Source organism: Dendrobates tinctorius, unplaced genomic scaffold (genome assembly GCF_039654945.1).
Source record: "Dendrobates tinctorius isolate UK_male_01 unplaced genomic scaffold, ASM3965494v1 ptg000302l, whole genome shotgun sequence".
Classification (NCBI taxonomy): domain Eukaryota; kingdom Metazoa; phylum Chordata; class Amphibia; order Anura; family Dendrobatidae; genus Dendrobates; species Dendrobates tinctorius.
The window spans coordinates 514910-532236 of record NW_027361969.1 but is presented as its reverse complement, the minus strand read 5'-3'; positions in this window follow the sequence as shown (position 1 = coordinate 532236).

The following is a 17327-nucleotide window of genomic DNA, read 5'->3' as shown; positions in this document are numbered from 1 at the left end:
GCTCTATTGAATAGTGAATGTTTTGAATGTTCTCCAAAAGTAAACTAGTTGCAAACTCATGCTTTTAGAAACTTGTTTGGGCTCATGAGAGGAGTAGAAAAACATCAAAAATTTCAGTCCTGCATGATTCTACCAAAAAATGTGTGTTCATTGAAACCGCTGGTTTTTGATAGTTTGGGCCCTATTGAATAATGAATGTTTTGAATTTTCTCCAAAAGTAAAGTAGTTGCAAACTCATCCTTTTAGAAACTTGTTTGGGCTGTTGAGAGGAGTAAAAAACCATCAAAAATTTCAATCCTGCATGATTCTACCAAGAAATGTGATTCTTCATTCAAAACGCTGGTTTTTGCTATTGGGCTCTATTGAATAATGAATGTTTTGAATTTTCTCCAAAAGTAAAGTAGTTGCAAACTCATCCTTTTAGGGACTTGTTTGGGCTCATGAGAGGAGTAGAAAAACATCAAAAATTTCAGTCCTGCACGATTCTACCAAGAAATGTGTGTTCATTCAAATCCCTGGTTTTTGATATTTTGGGCCCTATTGAATGATGAATGTTTTGAATTTTCTCCAAAAGTAAAGTAGTTGCAAACTCATCCTTTTAGAAACTTGTTTGGGCTGTTGAGAGGAGTAAAAAACCATCAAAAATTTCAATCCTGCATGATTCTACCAAGAAATGTGATTCTTCATTCAAAACCTGATTTTTGCTATTGGGCTCTATTGAATAATGAATGTTTTGAATTTTCTCCAAAAGTAAAGTAGTTGCAAACTCATGCTTTTAGAGACTTGTTTGGGCTCATGAGAGGAGTAGAAAAACATCAAAAATTTCAGTCCTGCATGATTCTACCAAGAAATGTGTGTTCATTGAAACCGCTGGTTTTTGATAGTTTGAGCCCTATTGAATAATGAATGTTTTGAATTTTCTCCAAAAGTAAAGTAGTTGCAAACTCATCCTTTTAGAAACTTGTTTGGGCTGTTGAGAGGAGTAAAAAACCATCAAAAATTTCAATCCTGCATGATTTTACCAAGAAATGTGATTCTTCATTCAAAACCTGATTTTTGCTATTGGGCTCTATTGAATAATGAATGTTTTGAATTTTCTCCAAAAGTAAAGTAGTTGCAAACTCATGCTTTTAGAGTCTTGTTTGGGCTCATGAGAGGAGTAGAAAAACATCAAAAATTTCAGTCCTGCATGATTCTACCAAGAAATGTGTGTTCATTGAAACCGCTGGTTTTTGATAGTTTGGGCCCTATTGAATAATGAATGTTTTGAATTTTCTCCAAAAGTAAAGTAGTTGCAAACTCATCCTTTTAGAAACTTGTTTGGGCTGTTGAGAGGAGTAAAAAACCATCAAAAATTTCAATCCTGCATGATTTTACCAAGAAATGTGATTCTTCATTCAAATCCTGATTTTTGCTATTGGGCTCTATTGAATAATGAATGTTTTGAATTTTCTCCAAAAGTAAAGTAGTTGCAAACTCATGCTTTTAGAGACTTGTTTGGGCTCATGAGAGGAGTAGAAAAACATCAAAAATTTCAGTCCTGCATGATTCTACCAAGAAATGTGTGTTCATTGAAACCGCTGGTTTTTGATAGTTTGGGCCCTATTGAATAATGAATGTTTTGAATTTTCTCCAAAAGTAAAGTAGTTGCAAACTCATCCTTTTAGAAACTTGTTTGGGCTGTTGAGAGGAGTAAAAAACCATCAAAAATTTCAATCCTGCATGATTCTACCAAGAAATGTGATTCTTCATTCAAAACCTGATTTTTGCTATTGGGCTCTATTGAATAATGAATGTTTTGAATTTTCTCCAAAAGTAAAGTAGTTGCAAACTCATGCTTTTAGAGACTTGTTTGGGCTCATGAGAGGAGTAGAAAAACATCAAAAATTTCAGTCCTGCATGATTCTACCAAGAAATGTGTGTTCATTGAAACTGCTGGTTTTTGATAGTTTGGGCCTTATTGAATAATGAATGTTTTGAATTTTCTCCAAAAGTAAAGTAGTTGCAAACTCATCCTTTTAGAAACTTGTTTGGGCTGTTGAGAGGAGTAAAAAACCATCAAAAATTTCAATCCTGCATGATTCTACCAAGAAATGTGATTCTTCATTCAAAACCTGATTTTTGCTATTGGGCTCTATTGAATAATGAATGTTTTGAATTTTCTCCAAAAGTAAAGTAGTTGCAAACTCATGCTTTTAGAGACTTGTTTGGGCTCATGAGAGGAGTAGAAAAACATCAAAAATTTCAGTCCTGCATGATTCTACCAAGAAATGTGTGTTCATTCAAACCGCTGGTTTTTGATAGTTTGGGCCCTATTGAATAATGAATGTTTTGAATTTTCTCCAAAAGTAAAGTAGTTGCAAACTCATCCTTTTAGAAACTTGTTTGGGCTGTTGAGAGGAGTAAAAAACCATCAAAAATTTCAATCCTGCATGATTCTACCAAGAAATGTGATTCTTCATTCAAAACCTGATTTTTGCTATTGGGCTCTATTGAATAATGAATGTTTTGAATTTTCTCCAAAAGTAAAGTAGTTGCAAACTCATGCTTTTAGAGACTTGTTTGGGCTCATGAGAGGAGTAGAAAAACATCAAAAATTTCAGTCCTGCATGATTCTTCCAAGAAATGTGTGTTCATTGAAACCGCTGGTTTTTGATAGTTTGGGCCCTATTGAATAATGAATGTTTTGAATTTTCTCCAAAAGTTAAGTAGTTGCAAACTCATCCTTTTAGAAACTTGTTTGGGCTGTTGAGAGGAGTAAAAAACCATCAAAAATTTCAATCCTGCATGATTCTACCAAGAAATGTGATTCTTCATTCAAAACCTGATTTTTGCTATTGGGCTCTATTGAATAATGAATGTTTTGAATTTTCTCCAAAAGTAAAGTAGTTGCAAACTCATGCTTTTAGAGACTTGTTTGGGCTCATGAGAGGAGTAGAAAAACATCAAAAATTTCAGTCCTGCATGATTCTACCAAGAAATGTGTGTTCATTGAAACCGCTGGTTTTTGATAGTTTGGGCCCTATTGAATAATGAATGTTTTGAATTTTCTCCAAAAGTAAAGTAGTTGCAAACTCATCCTTTTAGAAACTTGTTTGGGCTGTTGAGAGGAGTAAAAAACCATCAAAAATTTCAATCCTGCATGATTCTACCAAGAAATGTGATTCTTCATTCAAAACCTGATTTTTGCTATTGGGCTCTATTGAATAATGAATGTTTTGAATTTTCTCCAAAAGTAAAGTAGTTGCAAACTCATGCTTTTAGAAACTTGTTTGGGCTCATGAGAGGAGTAGAAAAACATCAAAAATTTGAGTCCTGCATGATTCTACCAAGAAATGTGTGTTCATTCAAACCGCTGGTTTTTGATAGTTTGGGCCCTATTGAATAATGAATGTTTTGAATTTTATCCAAAAGTAAAGCAGTTGCAAACTCATCCTTTTAGAAACTTGTTTGGGCTGTTGAGAGGAGTAAAAAACCATCAAAAATTTCAATCCTGCATGATTCTACCAAGAAATGTGATTCTTCATTCAAAACGCTGGTTTTTGCTATTGAGCTCTATTGAATAATAAATGTTTTGAATTTTCTCCAAAAGTAAAGTCGTTGCAAACTCATCCTTTTAGACACTTGTTTGGGCTCATGAGAGGAGTAGAAAAACATCAAAAATTTCAGTCCTGCACGATTCTACCAAGAAATGTGTGTTCATTCAAACCGCTGTTTTTTGATATTTTGGGCCCTATTGAATAATGAATGTTTTGAATTTTCTCCAAAAGTAAAGTAGTTGCAAACTCATCCTTTTAGAAACTTGTTTGGGCTGTTGAGAGGAGTAAAAAAACATCAAAAATTTCAATCCTGCATGCTTCTACCAAGAAATGTGATTCTTCATTCAAAACCTGATTTTTGCTATTGGGCTCTATTGAATAATGAATGTTTTGAATTTTCTCCAAAAGTAAAGTAGTTGCAAACTCATGCTTTTAGAAACTTGTTTGGGCTCATGAGAGGAGTGGAAAAACATCAAAAATTTCAGTCCTGCATGATTCTACCAAGAAATGTGTGTTCATTGAAACCGCTGGTTTTTGATAGTTTGGGCCCTATTGAATAATGAATGTTTTGAATTTTCTCCAAAAGTAAAGTAGTTGCAAACTCATCCTTTTAGAAACTTGTTTGGGCTGTTGAGAGGAGTAAAAAACCATCAAAAATTTCAATCCTGCATGATTTTACCAAGAAATGTGATTCTTCATTCAAAACCTGATTTTTGCTATTGGGCTCTATTGAATAGTGAATGTTTTGAATTTTCTCCAAAAGTAAAGTAGTTGCAAACTCATGCTTTTAGATACTTGTTTGGGCTCATGAGAGGAGTAGAAAAACATCAAAAATTTCAGTCCTGCATGACTCTACCAAGAAATGTGTGTTCATTGAAACCGCTGGTTTTTGATAGTTTGGGCCCTATTGAATAATGAATGTTTTGAATTTTCTCCAAAAGTAAAGTAGTTGCAAACTCATTCTTTTAGAAACTTGTTTGGGCTGTTGAGAGGAGTAAAAAACCATCAAAAATTTCAATCCTGCATGATTCTACCAAGATATGTGATTCTTCATTCAAAACCTGATTTTTGCTATTGGGCTCTATTGAATAATGAATGTTTTGAATTTTCTCCAAAAGTAAAGTAGTTGCAAACTCATGCTTTTATAGACTTGTTTGGGCTCATGAGAGGAGTAGAAAAACATCAAAAATTTCAGTCCTGCATGATTCTACCAAGAAATGTGTGTTCATTGAAACTGCTGGTTTTTGATAGTTTGGGCCCTATTGAATAATGAATGTTTTGAATTTTCTCCAAAAGTAAAGTAGTTGCAAACTCATCCTTTTAGAAACTTGTTTGGGCTGTTGAGAGGAGTAAAAAACCATCAAAAATTTAAATCCTGCATGATTCTACCAAGAAATGTGATTCTTCATTCAAAACCTGATTTTTGCTATTGGGCTCTATTGAATAATGAATGTTTTGAATTTTCTCCAAAAGTAAAGTAGTTGCAAACTCATGCTTTTAGAGACTTGTTTGGGCTCATGAGAGGAGTAGAAAAACATCAAAAATTTCAGTCCTGCATGATTCTACCAAGAAATGTGTGTTCATTGAAACCGCTGGTTTTTGATAGTTTGGGCCCTATTGAATAATGAATGTTTTGAATTTTCTCCAAAAGTAAAGTAGTTGCAAACTCATCCTTTTAGAAACTTGTTTGGGCTGTTGAGAGGAGTAAAAAACCATCAAAAATTTCAATCCTGCATGATTTTACCAAGAAATGTGATTCTTCCTTCAAAACCTGATTTTTGCTATTGGGCTCTATTGAATAGTGAATGTTTTGAATTTTCTCCAAAAGTAAAGTAGTTGCAAACTCATGCTTTTAGAAACTTGTTTGGGCTCATGAGAGGAGTAGAAAAACATCAAAAATTTCAGTCCTGCATGATTCTACCAAGAAATGTGATTCTTCATTCAAAACCTGATTTTTGCTATTGGGCTCTATTGAATAATGAATGTTTTGAATTTTCTCCAAAAGTAGTTGCAAACTCATGCTTTTAGAGACTTGTTTGGGCTCATGAGAGGAGTAGAAAAACATCAAAAATTTCAGTCCTGCATGATTCTACCAAGAAATGTGTGTTCATTGAAACCGCTGGTTTTTGATAGTTTGGGCCCTATTGAATAATGAATGTTTTGAATTTTCTCCAAAAGTAAAGTAGTTGCAAACTCATCCTTTTAGAAACTTGTTTGGGCTGTTGAGAGGAGTAAAAAACCATCAAAAATTTCAATCCTGCATGATTTTACCAAGAAATGTGATTCTTCATTCAAAACCTGATTTTTGCTATTGGGCTCTATTGAATAATGAATGTTTTGAATTTTCTCCAAAAGTAAAGTAGTTGCAAACTCATGCTTTTAGAGTCTTGTTTGGGCTCATGAGAGGAGTAGAAAAACATCAAAAATTTCAGTCCTGCATGATTCTACCAAGAAATGTGTGTTCATTGAAACCGCTGGTTTTTGATAGTTTGGGCCCTATTGAATAATGAATGTTTTGAATTTTCTCCAAAAGTAAAGTAGTTGCAAACTCATCCTTTTAGAAACTTGTTTGGGCTGTTGAGAGGCGTAAAAAACCATCAAAAAGTTCAATGCAGCATGATTCTACCAAGAAATGTGATTCTTCATTCAAAACCTGATTTTTGCTATTGGGCTCTAGTGAAAAGTGAATGTTTTGAATTTTCTCCAAAAGTAAAGTAGTTGCAAACTCATGCTTTTAGAGGCTTGTTTGGGCTCATGAGACGAGTAGAAAAACATCAAAAATTTCAGTCCTGCATGATTCTACCAAGAAATGTGTGTTCATTCAAACCGCTGGTTTTTGATAGTTTGGGCCCTATTGAATAATGAATGTTTTGAATTTTCTCCAAAAGTAAAGTAGTTGCAAACTCATCCTTTTAGAAACTTGTTTGGGCTGTTGAGAGGAGTAAAAAACCATCAAAAATTTCAATCCTGCATGATTTTACCAAGAAATGTGATTCTTCATTCAAAACCTGATTTTTGCTATTGGGCTCTATTGAATAATGAATGTTTTGAATTTTCTCCAAAAGTAAAGTAGTTGCAAACTCATCCTTTTAGAGACTTGTTTGGGCTCATGAGAGGAGTAGAAAAACATCAAAAATTTCAGTCCTGCATGATTCTACCAAGAAATGTGTGTTCATTGAAACCGCTGGTTTTTGATAGTTTGGGCCCTATTGAATAATGAATGTTTTGAATTTTCTCCAAAAGTAAAGTAGTTGCAAACTCATCCTTTTAGAAACTTGTTTGGGCTGTTGAGAGGAATAAAAAACCATCAAAAATTTCAATCCTGCATGATTCTACCAAGAAATGTGATTCTTCATTCAAAACCTGATTTTTGCTATTGGGCTCTATTGAATAATGAATGTTTTGAATTTTCTCCAAAAGTAAAGTAGTTGCAAACTCATGCTTTTAGAAACTTGTTTGGGCTCATGAGAGGAGTAGAAAAACATCAAAAATTTGAGTCCTGCATGATTCTACCAAGAAATGTGTGTTCATTCAAACCGCTGGTCTTTGATAGTTTGGGCCCTATTGAATAATGAATGTTTTGAATTTTCTCCAAAAGTAAAGCAGTTGCAAACTCATCCTTTTAGAAACTTGTTTGGGCTGTAGAGAGGAGTAAAAAACCATCAAAAATTTCAATCCTGCATGATTCTACCAAGAAATGTGATTCTTCATTCAAAACCTGATTTTTGCTATTGGGCTCTATTGAATAATGAATGTTTTGAATTTTCTCCAAAAGTAAAGTAGTTGCAAACTCATGCTTTTAGAGACTTGTTTGGGCTCATGAGAGGAGTAGAAAAACATCAAAAACTTCAGTCCTGCATGATTCTACCAAGAAATGTGTGTTCATTGAAATCGCTGGTTTTTGATAGTTTGGGCCCTATTGAATAATGAATGTTTTGAATTTTCTCCAAAAGTAAAGTAGTTGCAAACTCATCCTTTTAGAAACTTGTTTGGGCTGTTGAGAGGAGTAAAAAACATCAAAAATTTCAATCCTGCATGCTTCTACCAAGAAATGTGATTCTTCATTCAAAACCTGATTTTTGCTATTGGGCTCTATTGAATAATGAATGTTTTGAATTTTCTCCAAAAGTAAAGTAGTTGCAAACTCATGCTTTTAGAGACTTGTTTGGGCTCATGAGAGGAGTAGAAAAACATCAAAAATTTCAGTCCTGCATGATTCTACCAAGAAATGTGTGTTCATTCAAACCGCTGGTTTTTGATAGTTTGGGCCCTATTGAATAATGAATGTTTTGAATTTTCTCCAAAAGTAAAGTAGTTGCAAACTCATCCTTTTAGAAACTTGTTTGGGCTGTTGAGAGGAGTAAAAAACCATCAAAAATTTCAATCCTGCATGATTCTACCAAGAAATGTGATTCTTCATTCAAAACCTGATTTTTGCTATTGGGCTCTATTGAAAAGTGAATGTTTTGAATTTTCTCCAAAAGTAAAGTAGTTGCAAACTCATGCTTTTAGAGACTTGTTTGGGCTCATGAGACGAGTAGAAAAACATCAAAAATTTCAGTCCTGCATGATTCTACCAAGAAATGTGTGTTCATTCAAACCGCTGGTTTTTGATAGTTTGGGCCCTATTGAATAATTAATGTTTTGAATTTTCTCCAAAAGTAAAGTAGTTGCAAACTCATCCTTTTAGAAACTTGTTTGGGCTGTTGAGAGGAGTAAAAAACCATCAAAAATTTCAATCCTGCATGATTCTACCAAGAAATGTGATTCTTCATTCAAAACCTGATTTTTGCTATTGGGCTCTATTGAATAATGAATGTTTTGAATTTTCTCCAAAAGTAAAGTAGTTGCAAACTCATGCTTTTAGAGACTTGTTTGGGCTCATGAGAGGAGTAGAAAAACATCAAAAATTTCAGTCCTGCATGATTCTACCAAGAAATGTGTGTTCATTGAAACCGCTGGTTTTTGATAGTTTGGGCCCTATTGAATAATGAATGTTTTGAATTTTCTCCAAAAGTAAAGTAGTTGCAAACTCATCCTTTTAGAAACTTGTTTGGGCTGTTGAGAGGAGTAAAAAACCATCAAAAATTTCAATCCTGCATGATTCTACCAAGAAATGTGATTCTTCATTCAAAACCTGATTTTTGCTATTGGGCTCTATTGAATAATTTTTTTTTTTCAATTTTCTCCAAAAGTAAAGTAGTTGCAAACTCATGCTTTTAGAAACTTGTTTGGGCTCATGAGAGGAGTAGAAAAACATCAAAAATTTCAGTCCTGCATGATTCTTCCAAGAAATGTGTGTTCATTGAAACCGCTGGTTTTTGATAGTTTGAGCCCTATTGAATAATGAATGTTTTGAATTTTCTCCAAAAGTAAAGTAGTTGCAAACTCATCCTTTTAGAAACTTGTTTGGGCTGTTGAGAGGAGTAAAAAACCATCAAAAATTTCAATCCTGCATGATTCTACCAAGAAATGTGATTCTTCATTCAAAACCTGATTTTTGCTATTGGGCTCTATTGAATAATGAATGTTTTGAATTTTCTCCAAAAGTAAAGTAGTTGCAAACTCATGCTTTTAGAGACTTGTTTGGGCTCATGAGAGGAGTAGAAAAACATCAAAAATTTCAGTCCTGCATGATTCTACCAAGAAATGTGTGTTCATTGAAACCGCTGGTTTTTGATAGTTTGGGCCCTATTGAATAATGAATGTTTTGAATTTTCTCCAAAAGTAAAGTAGTTGCAAACTCATCCTTTTAGAAACTTGTTTGGGCTGTTGAGAGGAGTAAAAAATCATCAAAAATTTCAATCCTGCATGATTCTACCAAGAAATGTGATTCTTCATTCAAAACCTGATTTTTGCTATTGGGCTCTATTGAATAATGAATGTTTTGAATTTTCTCCAAAAGTAAAGTAGTTGCAAACTCATGCTTTTAGAAACTTGTTTGGGCTCATGAGAGGAGTAGAAAAACATCAGAAATTTGAGTCCTGCATGATTCTACCAAGAAATGTGTGTTCATTCAAACCGCTGGTTTTTGATAGTTTGGGCCCTATTGAATAATGAATGTTTTGAATTTTCTCCAAAAGTAAAGTAGTTGCAAACTCATCCTTTTAGAAACTTGTTTGGGCTGTTGAGAGGAGTAAAAAACCATCAAAAATTTCAATCCTGCATGATTCTACCAAGAAATGTGATTCTTCATTCAAAACCTGATTTTTGCTATTGGGCTCTATTGAATAATGAATGTTTTGAATTTTCTCCAAAAGTAAAGTAGTTGCAAACTCATGCTTTTAGAGACTTGTTTGGGCTCATGAGAGGAGTAGAAAAACATCAAAAATTTCAGTCCTGCATGATTCTACCAAGAAATGTGTGTTCATTGAAACCGCTGGTTTTTGATAGTTTGGGCCCTATTGAATAATGAATGTTTTGAATTTTCTCCAAAAGTAAAGTAGTTGCAAACTCATCCTTTTAGAAACTTGTTTGGGCTGTTGAGAGGAGTAAAAAACCATCAAAAATTTCAATCCTGCATGATTCTACCAAGAAATGTGATTCTTCATTCAAAACCTGATTTTTGCTATTGGGCTCTATTGAATAATGAATGTTTTGAATTTTCTCCAAAAGTAAAGTAGTTGCAAACTCATGCTTTTAGAAACTTGTTTGGGCTCATGAGAGGAGTAGAAAAACATCAAAAATTTGAGTCCTGCATGATTCTACCAAGAAATGTGTGTTCATTCAAACCGCTGGTTTTTGATAGTTTGGGCCCTATTGAATAATGAATGTTTTGAATTTTCTCCAAAAGTAAAGCAGTTGCAAACTCATCCTTTTAGAAACTTGTTTGGGCTGTAGAGAGGAGTAAAAAACCATCAAAAATTTCAATCCTGCATGATTCTACCAAGAAATGTGATTCTTCATTCAAAACCTGATTTTTGCTATTGGGCTCTATTGAATAATGAATGTTTTGAATTTTCTCCAAAAGTAAAGTAGTTGCAAACTCATGCTTTTAGAGACTTGTTTGGGCTCATGAGAGGAGTAGAAAAACATCAAAAATTTCAGTCCTGCATGATTCTACCAAGAAATGTGTGTTCATTGAAACCGCTGGTTTTTGATAGTTTGGGCCCTATTGAATAATGAATGTTTTGAATTTTCTCCAAAAGTAAAGTAGTTGCAAACTCATCCTTTTAGAAACTTGTTTGGGCTGTTGAGAGGAGTAAAAAACCATCAATAATTTCAGTCCTGCATGATTCTACCAAGAAATGTGTGTTCATTCAAACCGCTGGTTTTTGATAGTTTGGGCCCTATTGAATAATGAATGTTTTGAATTTTCTCCAAAAGTAAAGTAGTTGCAAACTCATCCTTTTAGAAACTTGTTTGGGCTGTTGAGAGGAGTAAAAAACCATCAATAATTTCAATCCTGCATGCTTCTACCAAGAAATGTGATTCCTCATTCAAAACCTGATTTTTGCTATTGGGCTCTATTGAATAATGAATGTTTTGAATTTTCTCCAAAAGTAAAGTAGTTGCAAACTCATGCTTTTAGAGACTTGTTTGGGCTCATGAGAGGAGTAGAAAAACATCAATAATTTCAGTCCTGCATGATTCTACCAAGAAATGTGTGTTCATTCAAACCGCTGGTTTTTGATAGTTTGGGCCCTATTGAATAATGAATGTTTTGAATTTTCTCCAAAAGTAAAGTAGTTGCAAACTCATCCTTTTAGAAACTTGTTTGGGCTGTTGAGAGGAGTAAAAAACCATCAAAAATTTCAATCCTGCATGATTCTACCAAGAAATGTGATTCTTCATTCAAAACCTGATTTTTGCTATTGGGCTCTATTGAAAAGTGAATGTTTTGAATTTTCTCCAAAAGTAAAGTAGTTGCAAACTCATGCTTTTAGAGACTTGTTTGGGCTCATGAGAGGAGTAGAAAAACATCAAAAATTTCAGTCCTGCATGATTCTACCAAGAAATGTGTGTTCATTGAAACCGCTGGTTTTTGATAGTTTGGGCCCTATTGAATAATGAATGTTTTGAATTTTCTCCAAAAGTAAAGTAGTTGCAAACTCATCCTTTTAGAAACTTGTTTGGGCTGTTGAGAGGAGTAAAAAACCATCAAAAATTTCAATCCTGCATGATTCTACCAAGAAATGTGATTCTTCATTCAAAACCTGATTTTTGCTATTGGGCTCTATTGAATAATGAATGTTTTGAATTTTCTCCAAAAGTAAAGTAGTTGCAAACTCATGCTTTTAGAAACTTGTTTGGGCTCATGAGAGGAGTAGAAAAACATCAAAAATTTGAGTCCTGCATGATTCTACCAAGAAATGTGTGTTCATTCAAACCGCTGGTTTTTGATAGTTTGGGCCCTATTGAATAATGAATGTTTTGAATTTTCTCCAAAAGTAAAGCAGTTGCAAACTCATCCTTTTAGAAACTTGTTTGGGCTGTAGAGAGGAGTAAAAAACCATCAAAAATTTCAATCCTGCATGATTCTACCAAGAAATGTGATTCTTCATTCAAAACCTGATTTTTGCTATTGGGCTCTATTGAATAATGAATGTTTTGAATTTTCTCCAAAAGTAAAGTAGTTGCAAACTCATGCTTTTAGAGACTTGTTTGGGCTCATGAGAGGAGTAGAAAAACATCAAAAATTTCAGTCCTGCATGATTCTACCAAGAAATGTGTGTTCATTGAAACCGCTGGTTTTTGATAGTTTGGGCCCTATTGAATAATGAATGTTTTGAATTTTCTCCAAAAGTAAAGTAGTTGCAAACTCATCCTTTTAGAAACTTGTTTGGGCTGTTGAGAGGAGTAAAAAACCATCAATAATTTCAGTCCTGCATGATTCTACCAAGAAATGTGTGTTCATTCAAACCGCTGGTTTTTGATAGTTTGGGCCCTATTGAATAATGAATGTTTTGAATTTTCTCCAAAAGTAAAGTAGTTGCAAACTCATCCTTTTAGAAACTTGTTTGGGCTGTTGAGAGGAGTAAAAAACCATCAATAATTTCAATCCTGCATGCTTCTACCAAGAAATGTGATTCTTCATTCAAAACCTGATTTTTGCTATTGGGCTCTATTGAATAATGAATGTTTTGAATTTTCTCCAAAAGTAAAGTAGTTGCAAACTCATGCTTTTAGAGACTTGTTTGGGCTCATGAGAGGAGTAGAAAAACATCAATAATTTCAGTCCTGCATGATTCTACCAAGAAATGTGTGTTCATTCAAACCGCTGGTTTTTGATAGTTTGGGCCCTATTGAATAATGAATGTTTTGAATTTTCTCCAAAAGTAAAGTAGTTGCAAACTCATCCTTTTAGAAACTTGTTTGGGCTGTTGAGAGGAGTAAAAAACCATCAAAAATTTCAATCCTGCATGATTCTACCAAGAAATGTGATTCTTCATTCAAAACCTGATTTTTGCTATTGGGCTCTATTGAAAAGTGAATGTTTTGAATTTTCTCCAAAAGTAAAGTAGTTGCAAACTCATGCTTTTAGAGACTTGTTTGGGCTCATGAGAGGAGTAGAAAAACATCAAAAATTTCAGTCCTGCATGATTCTACCAAGAAATGTGTGTTCATTGAAACCGCTGGTTTTTGATAGTTTGGGCCCTATTGAATAATGAATGCTTTGAATTTTCTCCAAAAGTAAAGTAGTTGCAAACTCATCCTTTTAGAAACTTGTTTGGGCTGTTGAGAGGAGTAAAAAACCATCAAAAATTTCAATCCTGCATGATTCTACCAAGAAATGTGATTCTTCATTCAAAACCTGATTTTTGCTATTGGGCTCTATTGAATAATGAATGTTTTGAATTTTCTCCAAAAGTAAAGTAGTTGCAAACTCATCCTTTTAGAAACTTGTTTGGGCTGTTGAGAGGAGTAAAAAACCATCAAAAATTTCAATCCTGCATGATTCTACCAAGAAATGTGATTCTTCATTCAAAACCTGATTTTTGCTATTGGGCTCTATTGAATAATGAATGTTTTGAATTTTCTCCAAAAGTAAAGTAGTTGCAAACTCATGCTTTTAGAAACTTGTTTGGGCTCATGAGAGGAGTAGAAAAACATCAAAAATTTCAGTCCTGCATGATTCTTCCAAGAAATGTGTGTTCATTGAAACCGCTGGTTTTTGATAGTTTGGGCCCTATTGAATAATGAATGTTTTGAATTTTCTCCAAAAGTAAAGTAGTTGCAAACTCATCCTTTTAGAAACTTGTTTGGGCTGTTGAGAGGAGTAAAAAACCATCAAAAATTTCAATCCTGCATGATTCTACCAAGAAATGTGATTCTTCATTCAAAACCTGATTTTTGCTATTGGGCTCTATTGAATAATGAATGTTTTGAATTTTCTCCAAAAGTAAAGTAGTTGCAAACTCATGCTTTTAGAGACTTGTTTGGGCTCATGAGAGGAGTAGAAAAACATCAATAATTTCAGTCCTGCATGATTCTACCAAGAAATGTGTGTTCATTCAAACCGCTGGTTTTTGATAGTTTGGGCCCTATTGAATAATGAATGTTTTGAATTTTCTCCAAAAGTAAAGTAGTTGCAAACTCATCCTTTTAGAAACTTGTTTGGGCTGTTGAGAGGAGTAAAAAACCATCAAAAATTTCAATCCTGCATGATTCTACCAAGAAATGTGATTCTTCATTCAAAACCTGATTTTTGCTATTGGGCTCTATTGAAAAGTGAATGTTTTGAATTTTCTCCAAAAGTAAAGTAGTTGCAAACTCATGCTTTTAGAGACTTGTTTGGGCTCATGAGAGGAGTAGAAAAACATCAAAAATTTCAGTCCTGCATGATTCTACCAAGAAATGTGTGTTCATTGAAACCGCTGGTTTTTGATAGTTTGAGCCCTATTGAATAATGAATGTTTTGAATTTTCTCCAAAAGTAAAGTAGTTGCAAACTCATCCTTTTAGAAACTTGTTTGGGCTGTTGAGAGGAGTAAAAAACCATCAAAAATTTCAATCCTGCATGATTTTACCAAGAAATGTGATTCTTCATTCAAAACCTGATTTTTGCTATTGGGCTCTATTGAATAATGAATGTTTTGAATTTTCTCCAAAAGTAAAGTAGTTGCAAACTCATGCTTTTAGAGTCTTGTTTGGGCTCATGAGAGGAGTAGAAAAACATCAAAAATTTCAGTCCTGCATGATTCTACCAAGAAATGTGTGTTCATTGAAACCGCTGGTTTTTGATAGTTTGGGCCCTATTGAATAATGAATGTTTTGAATTTTCTCCAAAAGTAAAGTAGTTGCAAACTCATCCTTTTAGAAACTTGTTTGGGCTGTTGAGAGGAGTAAAAAACCATCAAAAATTTCAATCCTGCATGATTTTACCAAGAAATGTGATTCTTCATTCAAAACCTGATTTTTGCTATTGGGCTCTATTGAATAATGAATGTTTTGAATTTTCTCCAAAAGTAAAGTAGTTGCAAACTCATGCTTTTAGAGACTTGTTTGGGCTCATGAGAGGAGTAGAAAAACATCAAAAATTTCAGTCCTGCATGATTCTACCAAGAAATGTGTGTTCATTGAAACCGCTGGTTTTTGATAGTTTGGGCCCTATTGAATAATGAATGTTTTGAATTTTCTCCAAAAGTAAAGTAGTTGCAAACTCATCCTTTTAGAAACTTGTTTGGGCTGTTGAGAGGAGTAAAAAACCATCAAAAATTTCAATCCTGCATGATTCTACCAAGAAATGTGATTCTTCATTCAAAACGCTGGTTTTTGCTATTGGGCTCTATTGAATAATGAATGTTTTGAATTTTCTCCAAAAGTAAAGTAGTTGCAAACTCATGCTTTTAGAGACTTGTTTGGGCTCATGAGAGGAGTAGAAAAACATCAAAAATTTCAGTCCTGCATGATTCTACCAAGAAATGTGTGTTCATTGAAACCGCTGGTTTTTGATAGTTTGGGCCCTATTGAATAATGAATGCTTTGAATTTTCTCCAAAAGTAAAGTAGTTGCAAACTCATCCTTTTAGAAACTTGTTTGGGCTGTTGAGAGGAGTAAAAAACCATCAAAAATTTCAATCCTGCATGATTCTACCAAGAAATGTGATTCTTCATTCAAAACCTGATTTTTGCTATTGGGCTCTATTGAATAATGAATGTTTTGAATTTTCTCCAAAAGTAAAGTAGTTGCAAACTCATGCTTTTAGAGACTTGTTTGGGCTCATGAGAGGAGTAGAAAAACATCAAAAATTTCAGTCCTGCATGATTCTTCCAAATAATGTGTGTTCATTGAAACCGCTGGTTTTTGATAGTTTGAGCCCTATTGAATAATGAATGTTTTGAATTTTCTCCAAAAGTAAAGTAGTTGCAAACTCATCCTTTTAGAAACTTGTTTGGGCTGTTGAGAGGAGTAAAAAACCATCAAAAATTTCAATCCTGCATGATTTTACCAAGAAATGTGATTCTTCATTCAAAACCTGATTTTTGCTATTGGGCTCTATTGAATAATGAATGTTTTGAATTTTCTCCAAAAGTAAAGTAGTTGCAAACTCATGCTTTTAGAGTCTTGTTTGGGCTCATGAGAGGAGTAGAAAAACATCAAAAATTTCAGTCCTGCATGATTCTACCAAGAAATGTGTGTTCATTGAAACCGCTGGTTTTTGATAGTTTGGGCCCTATTGAATAATGAATGTTTTGAATTTTCTCCAAAAGTAAAGTAGTTGCAAACTCATCCTTTTAGAAACTTGTTTGGGCTGTTGAGAGGAGTAAAAAACCATCAAAAATTTCAATCCTGCATGATTTTACCAAGAAATGTGATTCTTCATTCAAATCCTGATTTTTGCTATTGGGCTCTATTGAATAATGAATGTTTTGAATTTTCTCCAAAAGTAAAGTAGTTGCAAACTCATGCTTTTAGAGACTTGTTTGGGCTCATGAGAGGAGTAGAAAAACATCAAAAATTTCAGTCCTGCATGATTCTACCAAGAAATGTGTGTTCATTGAAACCGCTGGTTTTTGATAGTTTGGGCCCTATTGAATAATGAATGTTTTGAATTTTCTCCAAAAGTAAAGTAGTTGCAAACTCATCCTTTTAGAAACTTGTTTGGGCTGTTGAGAGGAGTAAAAAACCATCAAAAATTTCAATCCTGCATGATTCTACCAAGAAATGTGATTCTTCATTCAAAACCTGATTTTTGCTATTGGGCTCTATTGAATAATGAATGTTTTGAATTTTCTCCAAAAGTAAAGTAGTTGCAAACTCATGCTTTTAGAGACTTGTTTGGGCTCATGAGAGGAGTAGAAAAACATCAAAAATTTCAGTCCTGCATGATTCTACCAAGAAATGTGTGTTCATTGAAACTGCTGGTTTTTGATAGTTTGGGCCTTATTGAATAATGAATGTTTTGAATTTTCTCCAAAAGTAAAGTAGTTGCAAACTCATCCTTTTAGAAACTTGTTTGGGCTGTTGAGAGGAGTAAAAAACCATCAAAAATTTCAATCCTGCATGATTCTACCAAGAAATGTGATTCTTCATTCAAAACCTGATTTTTGCTATTGGGCTCTATTGAATAATGAATGTTTTGAATTTTCTCCAAAAGTAAAGTAGTTGCAAACTCATGCTTTTAGAGACTTGTTTGGGCTCATGAGAGGAGTAGAAAAACATCAAAAATTTCAGTCCTGCATGATTCTACCAAGAAATGTGTGTTCATTCAAACCGCTGGTTTTTGATAGTTTGGGCCCTATTGAATAATGAATGTTTTGAATTTTCTCCAAAAGTAAAGTAGTTGCAAACTCATCCTTTTAGAAACTTGTTTGGGCTGTTGAGAGGAGTAAAAAACCATCAAAAA